Source organism: Ranitomeya imitator, chromosome 5, assembly GCF_032444005.1.
Source record: "Ranitomeya imitator isolate aRanImi1 chromosome 5, aRanImi1.pri, whole genome shotgun sequence".
NCBI classification, from domain to species: Eukaryota; Metazoa; Chordata; class Amphibia; order Anura; family Dendrobatidae; genus Ranitomeya; species Ranitomeya imitator.
In genome coordinates, this window is record NC_091286.1 from 504,683,991 (window position 1) to 504,698,808 (window position 14,818).

Here is a 14,818-nt window from a genome sequence, read left to right on the forward strand (position 1 = left end):
TAGCACCCTCGGCCAATGAAGCTAGTCAGCAACGCAACATCCCTTCCGGCAGTGTAGGGCCACCATTTTCCGCACCACCTGCAGTATCTGTGCAGGTTTCTTTGCCAGGCCAAAGCAGTCAGGGTCAGGGAATCACCAGTTTCGTAGTAGGAAACACTGCATCTAGGGCACCGGCGGCAACAATACCATCTCCCACCGTCTCTCAGTCTGCCATGTCCACCGGCACCCCCGCTAGTTCCACGATCTCCAGCTCTCCCGTCCAGCTCACCCTACATGAGACTATGGTTAGAAAAAGGAAGTACTTAGCCTCGCATCCGCGTACACAGGGTTTGAACGCACACATAGCTAGACTAATCTCGTTAGAGATGATGCCCTACCGGTTAGTTGAAAGCGAAGCTTTCAAAGCCCTGATGGACTACGCTGTACCACGCTACGAGCTACCCAGTCAACACTTTTTTTCCAGAAAAGCCATCCCAGCCCTCCACCAGCATGTTAAAGAGCGCATCGTCCATGCACTCAGGCAATCTGTGAGCACAAAGGTGCACCTGACAACAGATGCATGGACCAGTAGGCATGGCCAGGGACGTTACGTGTCCATCACGGCACACTGGGTAAATGTGGTGGATGCAGGGTCCACAGGGGACAGCAAGTTTGGGACAGTTCTGCCTAGCCCACGGTCTAGGAAACAATTGGCTGTAGCCGTTCGCACCCCCTCCTCCTCCTCTTCGTCCTCCTGCAGAAGCGAGAGCTCGTCCACAGACCGCAGTCGCACAACCACTCCATCCGCAGCTGCCACTGTTGCACACCAGGTCTCCCATTATGGGGCAGCTACTGGTAAACGTCAGCAGGCTGTATTGGCTATGAAGTGTTTGGGCGACAACAGACACACCGCGGAAGTTCTGTCCGAGTTCTTGCAGAAAGAAACGCAGTCGTGGCTGGGCACTGTAGATCTTGAGGCAGGCAAGGTAGTGAGTGATAACGGAAGGAATTTCATGGCTGCCATCTCTCTTTCCCAACTGAAACACATTCCTTGCCTGGCTCACACCTTAAACCTGGTGGTGCAGTGCTTCCTGAAAAGTTATCCGGGGTTATCCGACCTGCTCCTCAAAGTGCGTGGACTTTGCTCACATATCCGCCGTTCGCCCGTACACTCCAGCCGTATGCAGACCTATCAGCGTTCTTTGAACCTTCCCCAGCATCGCCTAATCATAGACGTTGCAACAAGGTGGAACTCAACACTGCACATGCTTCAGAGACTGTGTGAACAGAGGCGGGCTGTTATGTTTTTGTGGGAGGATACACATACACGGGCAGGCAGTAGGATGGCAGACATGGAGTTGTCAGGTGTGCAGTGGTCGAAGATTCAAGACATGTGTCAAGTCCTTCATTGTTTTGAGGAATGCACACGGCTGGTTAGTGCAGACAACGCCATAATAAGCATGAGCATCCCCCTAATGCGTCTGCTGATGCAAAGTTTGACGCACATAAAGGATCAGGCGTCTGCAGCTGAGGAAGAGGAAAGCCTTGATGACAGTCAGCCATTGTCTGGCCAGGGCAGTGTACAGGACGAGGTAGCGGGCGAAGAGGAGGAGGAGGACGAGGAGGATGATGGGGATGATTATATTTTTAATGAGGAAGCTTTTCCGGGGCCACTGGAAATTGGTGGCGCGGCAAGGCCGGGTTCTGGTTTTTTGAGGGACACAAGTGACGTGGATTTGCCTGAAACTGCCCCTCAACCAAGCACAACCGCAGATTTGAGAACTGGAACTTTGGCCCACATGGCGGATTATGCCTTACGTATCCTCAAAACGGACACACGCATAACTAAAATGATGAATGATGACGATTACTGGTTGGCCTGCCTCCTTGATCCTCGCTATAAAGGCAAATTGCAAAATATAATGCCACATGAGAACTTGGAACTAATATTAGCAACCAAACAATCAACTCTTGTTGACCGTTTGCTTCTGGCATTCCCTGCACACAGCGCCCGTGATCGTTCTCACACGAGCTGCAGGGGCCAGCAGACCAGAGGAGTTAGAGGGGCAGAAATCAGAAGTGGCGTTGGCCAGAGGGGTTTTCTGACCAGGTTGTGGAGTGATTTTGCTATGACCGCAGACAGGACAGGTACTGCAGCATCAATTCAAAGTGACAGGAGACAACATTTGTCCAGTATGGTTACAAACTATTTTTCATCCCTTATCGATGTTCTCCCTCAACCGTCATTCCCATTTGATTACTGGGCATCAAAATTAGACACCTGGCCAGAATTGGCAGAATATGCATTGCAGGAGCTTGCTTGCCCGGCAGCTAGTGTCCTATCAGAAAGAGTATTCAGTGCTGCAGGTTCAATACTAACAGAAAAAAGGACTCGTCTGGCTACCCAAAATGTAGATGATCTAACCTTCATTAAAATGAACCACAACTGGATTTCGAAATCTTTTGCCCCACCTTGCCCGGCTGACACCTAGCTTTCCTATGAAAAGGTCTTGCCTGTGGACTATTCTGAATGCCTTTTCCAATCTCGTAATTTTCTGCACCTGATTGTCCAGCATACGACATGTTTACACCTCACTAAATGGCCAAACTCCCCACACGGGGCCGTGGTATCGACACTTGGCGACAGCACCCGTGAGAGTGCAGTTTGTCTGAAGAGGTGGGTGAGCCCGCTTTTGGTCGACGGCACTGCCACTGGGTCCCTCCTAGTACAATAAAGTGTCTCTGGCGGTGGTGGTGCGCACCCAACGTCAGACACACCGTTGTAATATGAGGGGCCCTGGGCCTGTACCGCCGGCCACAAGACAGTCCCCCCCCCAGCTCAAACAGTGCTCTACCACTTGCAAAATTATCTCACAGCTCCACCAATGTTTAGTCTATGCGCTGACATCCTTCAATGCCTGCCACTGACAATACCATTGTATTGACATTTTTGTTATGTTAGGCCTTCGATGCCTGTCTGTGGTCACTCCTTCCACTAGGCCTCCACTGACCACACCACTGCTGCCCGTGTACCCCTGTAACCAATGTAAAATTGCCTACAGCCATGTGTTATTATTTTAGGCCTTCGATGCCTGTCTGTGGTCACTCCTTCCACTAGGCCTCCACTGACCACACCACTGCTGCCCGTGTACCCCTGGAACCAATTTAAAATTGCCTACAGCCATGTGTTATTATTTTAGGCCTTCGATGCCTGTCTGCGGTCACTCCTTCCACTAGGCCTCCACTGACCACACCACTGCTGCCCGTGTACCCCTGGAACCAATTTAAAATTGCCTACAGCCATGTGTTATTATTTTAGGCCTTCGATGCCTGTCTGCGGTCACTCCTTCCACTAGGCCTCCACTGACCACACCACTGCTGCCCGTGTACCCCTGGAACCAATTTAAAATTGCCTACAGCCATGTGTTATTATTTTAGGCCTTCAATGCCTGTCTGCGGTCACTCCTTCCACTAGGCCTCCACTGACCACACCACTGCTGCCCGTGTACCCCTGGAACCAATTTAAAATTGCCTACAGCCATGTGTTATTATTTTAGGCCTTCGATGCCTGTCTGCGGTCACTCCTTCCACTATGCCTCCACTGACCACGCCACTGCTGCCCGTGTACCCCTGGAACCAATTTAAAATTGCCTACAGCCATGTGTTATTATTTTAGGCCTTCGATGCCTGTCTGTGGTCACTCCTTCCACTAGGCCTCCACTGACCACACCACTGCTGCCCGTGTACCCCTGGAACCAACATCAGAAAATATAAAAATAAGTATTTTGCTTATAAAAAAGAAAATACTGGAGAGATATCAAATGCAGACATTTTAACATTAAAAACAAACACATACAACAAAAATCTGGTACAGTACTAAAAATGGCCACCAGCTACAATAACTTTCTCCTGCAAGTAGTTAACTGAAAGGTTTTTTCAATTTTAAACACAGATATGGCATCCACCGAGTGTTGTCCTGTCGCGTCTTCTTTATATTATTGCCAAGAAGATGCAAAACAATGAAAATAATAAAATCATTATTTACCAAAAAAATAGAGTAAGTCAAAACCACATTGCAAATAAACATTCATTACAAATAAAGAAGCAGGGCGCGTCCGAGGGTGAGTATATACCTAATAAGAATATAATCACCCTCGGACGCGCCCTGCTTCTTTCCGACAGCCTTCCTTCCTAAGAATCAGCCCTTCCGTGGTGTAGAGAGAGGGTTTGTTACACTCCAAGGTGTTCCCCAGGTTGCCTTTCCTGAGCTTCGATCTTCCGGCTCTCGTTTAGTAGTTGTTGGAAACTACGCTGCATTAGGCCTACAAATTGGGTATGGGGTGTAGAGAGATGGTGTGTTACACTCCAAGGTGTTCTCCAGGTTGCCTTTCCTGAGCTTCGATCTTCCGGCTCTCGTTTAGTAGTTGTTGGAAACTACGCTGCATTAGGCCTACAAATTGGGTATGGGGTGTAGAGAGATGGTGTGTTCCACTGTAGAGAGATGGTGTGTTCCACTCCAAGGTGTTCCCCAGGTTTCCTCGCCAATGCTTCGATCATCATGCTCTCGTTTAGTAGTTGTTGGAAACTACGCTGCATTAGGCCTACAAATTGGGTATGGGGTGTAGAGAGATGGTGTGTTCCACTCCAAGGTGTTCCCCAGGTTTCCACGCCAATGCTTCGATCATCATGCTCTCGTTTAGTAGTTGTTGGAAACTACGCTGCATTGGGCCTACAAATTGGGTATGGGGTGAAGAGAGATGGTGTGTTCCACTCCAAGGTGTTCCCCAGGTTGCCTTTCCTGAGCTTCGATCTTCCGGCTCTCGTTTAGTAGTTGTTGGAAACTACGCTGCATTAGGCCTACAAATTGGGTATGGGGTGTAGAGAGATGGTGTGTTCCACTCCAAGGTGTTCCCCAGGTTTCCTCACCAATGCTTCGATCATCATGCTCTCGTTTAGTAGTTGTTGGAAACTACGCTGCATTGGGCCTACAAATTGGGTATGGGGTGTAGAGAGATGGTGTGTTCCACTCCAAGGTGTTCCCCAGGTTTCCTCGCCAATGCTTCGATCATCATGCTCTCGTTTAGTAGTTGTTGGAAACTACGCTGCATTGGGCCTACAAATTGGGTATGGGGTGTAGAGAGATGGTGTGTTCCACTCCAAGGTGTTCCCCAGGTTGCCTTTCCTGAGCTTCGATCTTCCGGCTCTCGTTTAGTAGTTGTTGGAAACTACGCTGCATTAGGCCTACAAATTGGGTATGGGGTGTAGAGAGATGGTGTGATCCACTCCAAGGTGTTCTCCAGGTTGCCTTTCCTGAGCTTCGATCTTCCGGCTCTCGTTTAGTAGTTGTTGGAAACTACGCTGCATTAGGCCTACAAATTGGGTATGGGGTGTAGAGAGATGGTGTGTTCCACTCCAAGGTGTTCCCCAGGTTTCCTCGCCAATGCTTCGATCATCATGCTCTCGTTTAGTAGTTGTTGGAAACTACGCTGCATTGGGCCTACAAATTGGGCATGGGGTGTAGAGAGATGGTGTGTTCCACTCCAAGGTGTTCTCCAGGTTGCCTTTCCTGAGCTTCGATCTTCCGGCTCTCGTTTAGTAGTTGTTGGAAACTACGCTGCATTAGGCCTACAAATTGCGTATGGGGTGTAGAGAGATGGTGTGTTCCACTCCAAGGTGTTCTCCAGGTTGCCTTTCCTGAGCTTCGATCTTCCGGCTCTCGTTTAGTAGTTGTTGGAAACTACGCTGCATTAGGCCTACAAATTGGGTATGGGGTGTAGAGAGATGGTGTGTTCCACTCCAAGGTGTTCCCCAGGTTGCCTTTCCTGAGCTTCGATCTTCCGGCTCTCGTTTAGTAGTTGTTGGAAACTACGCTGCATTAGGCCTACAAATTGGGTATGGGGTGTAGAGAGATGGTGTGTTCCACTCCAAGGTGTTCCCCAGGTTTCCTTGCCAATGCTTCGATCATCATGCTCTCGTTTAGTAGTTGTTGGAAACTACGCTGCATTGGGCCTACAAATTGGGTATGGGGTGTAGAGAGATGGTGTGTTCCACTCCAAGGTGTTCCCCAGGTTGCCTTTCCTGAGCTTCGATCTTCCGGCTCTCGTTTAGTAGTTGTTGGAAACTACGCTGCATTAGGCCTACAAATTGGGTATGGGGTGTAGAGAGATGGTGTGTTCCACTCCAAGGTGTTCTCCAGGTTGCCTTTCCTGAGCTTCGATCTTCCGGCTCTCGTTTAGTAGTTGTTGGAAACTACGCTGCATTAGGCCTACAAATTGGGTATGGGGTGTAGAGAGATGGTGTGTTCCACTCCAAGGTGTTCCCCAGGTTGCCTTTCCTGAGCTTCGATCATCATGCTCTCGTTTAGTAGTTGTTGGAAACTACGCTGCATTAGGCCTACAAATTGGGTATGGGGTGTAGAGAGATGGTGTGTTCCACTCCAAGGTGTTCCCCAGGTTTCCTCGCCAATGCTTCGATCATCATGCTCTCGTTTAGTAGTTGTTGGAAACTACTCTGCATTGGGCCTACAAATTGGGTATGGGGTGTAGAGAGATGGTGTGTTCCTCTCCAAGGTGTTCCCCAGGTTGCCTTTCCTGAGCTTCGATCTTCCGGCTCTCGTTTAGTAGTTGTTGGAAAATACGCTGCATTAGGCCTACAAATTGCGTATGGGGTGTAGAGAGATGGTGTGTTCCACTCCAAGGTGTTCTCCAGGTTGCCTTTCCTGAGCTTCGATCTTCCGGCTCTCGTTTAGTAGTTGGTGGAAACTACGCTGCATTAGGCCTACAAATTGGGTATGGGGTGTAGAGAGATGGTGTGTTCCACTCCAAGGTTTTCCCCAGGTTGCCTTTCCTGAGCTTCGATCTTCCGGCTCTCGTTTAGTAGTTGTTGGAAACTACGCTGCATTTGGCCTACAAATTGGGTATGGGGTGTAGAGAGATGGTGTGTTCCACTGTAAAGAGATGGTGTGTTCCACTCCAAGGTGTTCCCCAGGTTTCCTCGCCAATGCTTCGATCATCATGCTCTCGTTTAGTAGTTGTTGGAAACTACGCTGCATTAGGCCTACAAATTGGGTATGGGGTGTAGAGAGATGGTGTGATCCACTCCAAGGTGTTCCCCAGGTTTCCTCGCCAATGCTTCGATCATCATGCTCTCGTTTAGTAGTTGTTGGAAACTACGCTGCATTGGGCCTACAAATTGGGTATGGGGTGTAGAGAGATGGTGTGTTCCACTCCAAGGTGTTCTCCAGGTTGCCTTTCCTGAGCTTCGATCTTCCGGCTCTCGTTTAGTAGTTGTTGGAAACCACGCTGCATTAGGCCTACAAATTGGGTATGGGGTGTAGAGAGATGGTGTGTTCCACTGTAGAGAGATGGTGTGTTCCACTCCAAGGTGTTCCCCAGGTTTCCTCGCCAATGCTTCGATCATCATGCTCTCGTTTAGTAGTTGTTGGAAACTACGCTGCATTAGGCCTACAAATTGGGTATGGGGTGTAGAGAGATGGTGTGTTCCACTCCAAGGTGTTCCCCAGGTTTCCTCACCAATGCTTCGATCATCATGCTCTCGTTTAGTAGTTGTTGGAAACTACGCTGCATTGGGCCTACAAATTGGGTATGGGGTGTAGAGAGATGGTGTGTTCCACTCCAAGGTGTTCCCCAGGTTGCCTTTCCTGAGCTTCGATCTTCCGGCTCTCGTTTAGTAGTTGTTGGAAACTACGCTGCATTAGGCCTACAAATTGGGTATGGGGTGTAGAGAGATGGTGTGATCCACTCCAAGGTGTTCTCCAGGTTGCCTTTCCTGAGCTTCGATCTTCCGGCTCTCGTTTAGTAGTTGTTGGAAACTACGCTGCATTAGGCCTACAAATTGGGTATGGGGTGTAGAGAGATGGTGTGTTCCACTCCAAGGTGTTCCCCAGGTTTCCTCGCCAATGCTTCGATCATCATGCTCTCGTTTAGTAGTTGTTGGAAACTACGCTGCATTGGGCCTACAAATTGGGCATGGGGTGTAGAGAGATGGTGTGTTCCACTCCAAGGTGTTCTCCAGGTTGCCTTTCCTGAGCTTCGATCTTCCGGCTCTCGTTTAGTAGTTGTTGGAAACTACGCTGCATTAGGCCTACAAATTGCGTATGGGGTGTAGAGAGATGGTGTGTTCCACTCCAAGGTGTTCTCCAGGTTGCCTTTCCTGAGCTTCGATCTTCCGGCTCTCGTTTAGTAGTTGTTGGAAACTACGCTGCATTAGGCCTACAAATTGGGTATGGGGTGTAGAGAGATGGTGTGTTCCACTCCAAGGTGTTCCCCAGGTTGCCTTTCCTGAGCTTCGATCTTCCGGCTCTCGTTTAGTAGTTGTTGGAAACTACGCTGCATTAGGCCTACAAATTGGGTATGGGGTGTAGAGAGATGGTGTGTTCCACTCCAAGGTGTTCCCCAGGTTTCCTTGCCAATGCTTCGATCATCATGCTCTCGTTTAGTAGTTGTTGGAAACTACTCTGCATTGGGCCTACAAATTGGGTATGGGGTGTAGAGAGATGGTGTGTTCCTCTCCAAGGTGTTCCCCAGGTTGCCTTTCCTGAGCTTCGATCTTCCGGCTCTCGTTTAGTAGTTGTTGGAAACTACGCTGCATTAGGCCTACAAATTGGGTATGGGGTGTAGAGAGATGGTGTGTTCCACTCCAAGGTGTTCCCCAGGTTGCCTTTCCTGAGCTTCGATCTTCCGGCTCTCGTTTAGTAGTAGTTGGAAACTACGCTGCATTAGGCCTACAAATTGGGTATGGGGTGTAGAGAGATGGTGTGTTCCACTCCAAGGTGTTCCCCAGGTTTCCTCGCCAATGCTTCGATCATCATGCTCTCGTTTAGTAGTTGTTGGAAACTACGCTGCATTGGGCCTACAAATTGGGTATGGGGTGTAGAGAGATGGTGTGTTCCACTCCAAGGTGTTCCCCAGGTTGCCTTTCCTGAGCTTCGATCTTCCGGCTCTCGTTTAGTAGTTGTTGGAAACTACGCTGCATTAGGCCTACAAATTGGGTATGGGGTGTAGAGAGATGGTGTGATCCACTCCAAGGTGTTCTCCAGGTTGCCTTTCCTGAGCTTCGATCTTCCGGCTCTCGTTTAGTAGTTGTTGGAAACTACGCTGCATTAGGCCTACAAATTGGGTATGGGGTGTAGAGAGATGGTGTGTTCCACTCCAAGGTGTTCCCCAGGTTTCCTCGCCAATGCTTCGATCATCATGCTCTCGTTTAGTAGTTGTTGGAAACTACGCTGCATTGGGCCTACAAATTGGGTATGGGGTGTAGAGAGATGGTGTGTTCCACTCCAAGGTGTTCCCCAGGTTGCCTTTCCTGAGCTTCGATCTTCCGGCTCTCGTTTAGTAGTTGTTGGAAACTACGCTGCATTAGGCCTACAAATTGGGTATGGGGTGTAGAGAGATGGTGTGTTCCACTCCAAGGTGTTCTCCAGGTTGCCTTTCCTGAGCTTCGATCTTCCGGCTCTCGTTTAGTAGTTGTTGGAAGCTACGCTGCATTAGGCCTACAAATTCGGTATGGGGTGTAGAGAGATGGTGTGTTCCACTCCAAGGTGTTCCCCAGGTTTCCTCGCCAATGCTTCGATCATCATGCTCTCGTTTAGTAGTTGTTGGAAACTACGCTGCATTGGGCCTACAAATTGGGTATGGGGTGTAGAGAGATGGTGTGTTCCACTCCAAAGTGTTCCCCAGGTTGCCTTTCCTGAGCTTCGATCTTCCAGCTCTCGTTTAGTAGTTGTTGGAAACTACGCTGCATTAGGCCTACAAATTGGGTATGGGGTGTAGAGAGATGGTGTGTTCCACTCCAAGGTGTTCTCCAGGTTGCCTTTCCTGAGCTTCGATCTTCCGGCTCTCGTTTAGTAGTTGTTGGAAACTACGCTGCATTAGGCCTACAAATTGGGTATGGGGTGTAGAGAGATGGTGTGTTCCACTCCAAGGTGTTCCCCAGGTTGCCTTTCCTGAGCTTCGATCATCATGCTCTCGTTCAGTAGTTGTTGGAAACTACGCTGCATTAGGCCTACAAATTGGGTATGGGGTGTAGAGAGATGGTGTGTTCCACTCCAAGGTGTTCCCCAGGTTTCCTCGCCAATGCTTCGATCATCATGTTCTCGTTTAGTAGTTGTTGGAAACTACGCTGCATTGGGCCTACAAATTGGGTATGGGGTGTAGAGAGATGGTGTGTTCCACTCTAAGATGTTCCCCAGGTTGCCTTTCCTGAGCTTCGATCTTCCGGCTCTCGTTTAGTAGTTGTTGGAAACTACGCTGCATTAGGCCTACAAATTGGGTATGGGGTGTAGAGAGATGGTGTGTTCCACTCCAAGGTGTTCCCCAGGTTGCCTTTCCTGAGCTTCGATCATCATGCTCTCGTTTAGTAGTTGTTGGAAACTACGCTGCATTAGGCCTACAAATTGGGTATGGGGTGTAGAGAGATGGTGTGTTCCACTCCAAGGTGTTCCCCAGGTTTCCTCGCCAATGCTTCGATCATCATGCTCTCGTTTAGTAGTTGTTGGAAACTACGCTGCATTGGGCCTACAAATTGGGTATGGGGTGTAGAGAGATGGTGTGTTCCACTCCAAGGTGTTCCCCAGGATGCCTTTCCTGAGCTTCGATCTTCCGGCTCTCGTTTAGTAGTTGTTGGAAACTACGCTGCATTAGGCCTACAAATTGGGTATGGGGTGTAGAGAGATGGTGTGTTCCACTGTAGAGAGATGGTGTGTTCCACTCCAAGGTGTTCCCCAGGTTTCCTCGCCAATGCTTCGATCATCATGCTCTCGTTTAGTAGTTGTTGGAAACTACGCTGCATTAGGCCTACAAATTGGGTATGGGGTGTAGAGAGATGGTGTGTTCCACTCCAAGGTGTTCCCCAGGTTTCCTCGCCAATGCTTCGATCATCATGCTATCGTTTAGTAGTTGTTGGAAACTACGCTGCATTGGGCCTACAAATTGGGTATGGGGTGTAGAGAGATGGTGTGTTCCACTCCAAGGTGTTACCCAGGTTGCCTTTCCTGAGCTTCGATCTTCCGGCTCTCGTTTAGTAGTTGTTGAAAACTACGCTGCATTAGGCCTACAAATTGGGTATGGGGTGTAGAGAGATGGTGTGTTCCACTCCAAGGTGTTCTCCAGGTTGCGTTTCCTGAGCTTCGATCTTCCGGCTCTCGTTTAGTAGTTGTTGGAAACTATGCTGCATTTGGCCTACAAATTGGGTATGGGGTGTAGAGAGATGGTGTGTTCCACTGTAGAGAGATGGTGTGTTCCACTCCAAGGTGTTCCCCAGGTTTCCTCGCCAATGCTTCGATCATCATGCTCTCATTTAGTAGTTGTTGGAAACTACGCTGCATTAGGCCTACAAATTGGGTATGGGGTGTAGAGAGATGGTGTGATCCACTCCAAGGTGTTCCCCAGGTTTCCTCGCCAATGCTTCGATCATCATGCTCTCGTTTAGTAGTTGTTGGAAACTACGCTGCATTGGGCCTACAAATTGGGTATGGGGTGTAGAGAGATGGTGTGTTCCACTCCAAGGTGTTCTCCAGGTTGCCTTTCCTGAGCTTCGATCTTCCGGCTCTCGTTTAGTAGTTGTTGGAAACCACGCTGCATTAGGCCTACAAATTGGGTATGGGGTGTAGAGAGATGGTGTGTTCCACTGTAGAGAGATGGTGTGTTCCACTCCAAGGTGTTCCCCAGGTTTCCTCGCCAATGCTTCGATCATCATGCTCTCGTTTAGTAGTTGTTGGAAACTACGCTGCATTAGGCCTACAAATTGGGTATGGGGTGTAGAGAGATGGTGTGTTCCACTCCAAGGTGTTCTCCAGGTTGCCTTTCCTGAGCTTCGATCTTCCGGCTCTCGTTTAGTAGTTGTTGGAAACTACGCTGCATTAGGCCTACAAATTGGGTATGGGGTGTAGAGAGATGGTGTGTTCCACTCCAAGGTGTTCTCCAGGTTGCCTTTCCTGAGCTTCGATCATCATGCTCTCGTTTAGTAGTTGTTGGAAACTACGCTGCATTAGGCCTACAAATTGGGTATGGGGTGTAGAGAGATGGTGTGTTCCACTCCAAGGTGTTCCCCAGGTTTCCTCGCCAATGCTTCGATCATCATGCTCTCATTTAGTAGTTGTTGGAAACTACGCTGCATTAGGCCTACAAATTGGGTATGGGGTGTAGAGAGATGGTGTGATCCACTCCAAGGTGTTCCCCAGGTTTCCTCGCCAATGCTTCGATCATCATGCTCTCGTTTAGTAGTTGTTGGAAACTACGCTGCATTGGGCCTACAAATTGGGTATGGGGTGTAGAGAGATGGTGTGTTCCACTCCAAGGTGTTACCCAGGTTGCCTTTCCTGAGCTTCGATCTTCCGGCTCTCGTTTAGTAGTTGTTGAAAACTACGCTGCATTAGGCCTACAAATTGGGTATGGGGTGTAGAGAGATGGTGTGTTCCACTCCAAGGTGTTCTCCAGGTTGCGTTTCCTGAGCTTCGATCTTCCGGCTCTCGTTTAGTAGTTGTTGGAAACTATGCTGCATTTGGCCTACAAATTGGGTATGGGGTGTAGAGAGATGGTGTGTTCCACTGTAGAGAGATGGTGTGTTCCACTCCAAGGTGTTCCCCAGGTTTCCTCGCCAATGCTTCGATCATCATGCTCTCATTTAGTAGTTGTTGGAAACTACGCTGCATTAGGCCTACAAATTGGGTATGGGGTGTAGAGAGATGGTGTGATCCACTCCAAGGTGTTCCCCAGGTTTCCTCGCCAATGCTTCGATCATCATGCTCTCGTTTAGTAGTTGTTGGAAACTACGCTGCATTGGGCCTACAAATTGGGTATGGGGTGTAGAGAGATGGTGTGTTCCACTCCAAGGTGTTCTCCAGGTTGCCTTTCCTGAGCTTCGATCTTCCGGCTCTCGTTTAGTAGTTGTTGGAAACCACGCTGCATTAGGCCTACAAATTGGGTATGGGGTGTAGAGAGATGGTGTGTTCCACTGTAGAGAGATGGTGTGTTCCACTCCAAGGTGTTCCCCAGGTTTCCTCGCCAATGCTTCGATCATCATGCTCTCGTTTAGTAGTTGTTGGAAACTACGCTGCATTAGGCCTACAAATTGGGTATGGGGTGTAGAGAGATGGTGTGTTCCACTCCAAGGTGTTCTCCAGGTTGCCTTTCCTGAGCTTCGATCTTCCGGCTCTCGTTTAGTAGTTGTTGGAAACTACGCTGCATTAGGCCTACAAATTGGGTATGGGGTGTAGAGAGATGGTGTGTTCCACTCCAAGGTGTTCTCCAGGTTGCCTTTCCTGAGCTTCGATCATCATGCTCTCGTTTAGTAGTTGTTGGAAACTACGCTGCATTAGGCCTACAAATTGGGTATGGGGTGTAGAGAGATGGTGTGTTCCACTCCAAGGTGTTCCCCAGGTTTCCTCGCCAATGCTTCGATCATCATGCTCTCATTTAGTAGTTGTTGGAAACTACGCTGCATTAGGCCTACAAATTGGGTATGGGGTGTAGAGAGATGGTGTGATCCACTCCAAGGTGTTCCCCAGGTTTCCTCGCCAATGCTTCGATCATCATGCTCTCGTTTAGTAGTTGTTGGAAACTACGCTGCATTGGGCCTACAAATTGGGTATGGGGTGTAGAGAGATGGTGTGTTCCACTCCAAGGTGTTCTCCAGGTTGCCTTTCCTGAGCTTCGATCTTCCGGCTCTCGTTTAGTAGTTGTTGGAAACCACGCTGCATTAGGCCTACAAATTGGGTATGGGGTGTAGAGAGATGGTGTGTTCCACTGTAGAGAGATGGTGTGTTCCACTCCAAGGTGTTCCCCAGGTTTCCTCGCCAATGCTTCGATCATCATGCTCTCGTTTAGTAGTTGTTGGAAACTACGCTGCATTAGGCCTACAAATTGGGTATGGGGTGTAGAGAGATGGTGTGTTCCACTCCAAGGTGTTCCCCAGGTTTCCTCGCCAATGCTTCGATCATCATGCTCTCGTTTAGTAGTTGTTGGAAACTACGCTGCATTAGGCCTACAAATTGGGTATGGGGTGTAGAGAGATGGTGTGTTCCACTCCAAGGTGTTCCCCAGGTTTCCTCGCCAATGCTTCGATCATCATGCTATCGTTTAGTAGTTGTTGGAAACTACGCTGCATTGGGCCTACAAATTGGGTATGGGGTGTAGAGAGATGGTGTGTTCCACTCCAAGGTGTTACCCAGGTTGCCTTTCCTGAGCTTCGATCTTCCGGCTCTCGTTTAGTAGTTGTTGGAAACTACGCTGCATTAGGCCTACAAATTGGGTATGGGGTGTAGAGAGATGGTGTGTTCCACTCCAAGGTGTTCTCCAGGTTGCCTTTCCTGAGCTTCGATCTTCCGGCTCTCGTTTAGTAGTTGTTGGAAACTATGCTGCATTTGGCCTACAAATTGGGTATGGGGTGTAGAGAGATGGTGTGTTCCACTGTAGAGAGATGGTGTGTTCCACTCCAAGGTGTTCCCCAGGTTTCCTCGCCAATGCTTCGATCATCATGCTCTCGTTTAGTAGTTGTTGGAAACTACGCTGCATTAGGCCTACAAATTGGGTATGGGGTGTAGAGAGATGGTGTGATCCACTCCAAGGTGTTCCCCAGGTTTCCTCGCCAATGCTTCGATCATCATGCTCTCGTTTAGTAGTTGTTGGAAACTACGCTGCATTGGGCCTACAAATTGGGTATGGGGTGTAGAGAGATGGTGTGTTCCACTCCAAGGTGTTCTCCAGGTTGCCTTTCCTGAGCTTCGATCTTCCGGCTCTCGTTTAGTAGTTGTTGGAAACCACGCTGCATTAGGCCTACAAATTGGGTATGGGGTGTAGAGAGATGGTGTGTTCCACTGTAG